We start from the raw sequence: 262 nt of genomic DNA on the forward strand, positions 1-262 counted from the left end.
AAAGCACATTGCTTTATTGAATACAACAGTATACCCACAAAGCTGTGTCGGTCAGATCGCAGGAGACGTGTCTCCTGCTGGAAATAGCCGGTGGACACAAGAAGGGATGAAAGCGGAATTGGACACACCTAACACGTAACACCGTCTCTAGACGGTGTTGCGTGGATAGACAAGGATATACGAGAGCTCCTGGGAGGAGTCCAAGTTCTGATGTATTCCCTCCTTCTGATTGGGGACGTGGAGTTTTTTCCTTTGTCCAGCT

This window comes from Penaeus monodon, chromosome 27 (genome assembly GCF_015228065.2).
Source record: "Penaeus monodon isolate SGIC_2016 chromosome 27, NSTDA_Pmon_1, whole genome shotgun sequence".
Taxonomy (NCBI): Eukaryota; Metazoa; Arthropoda; class Malacostraca; order Decapoda; family Penaeidae; genus Penaeus; species Penaeus monodon.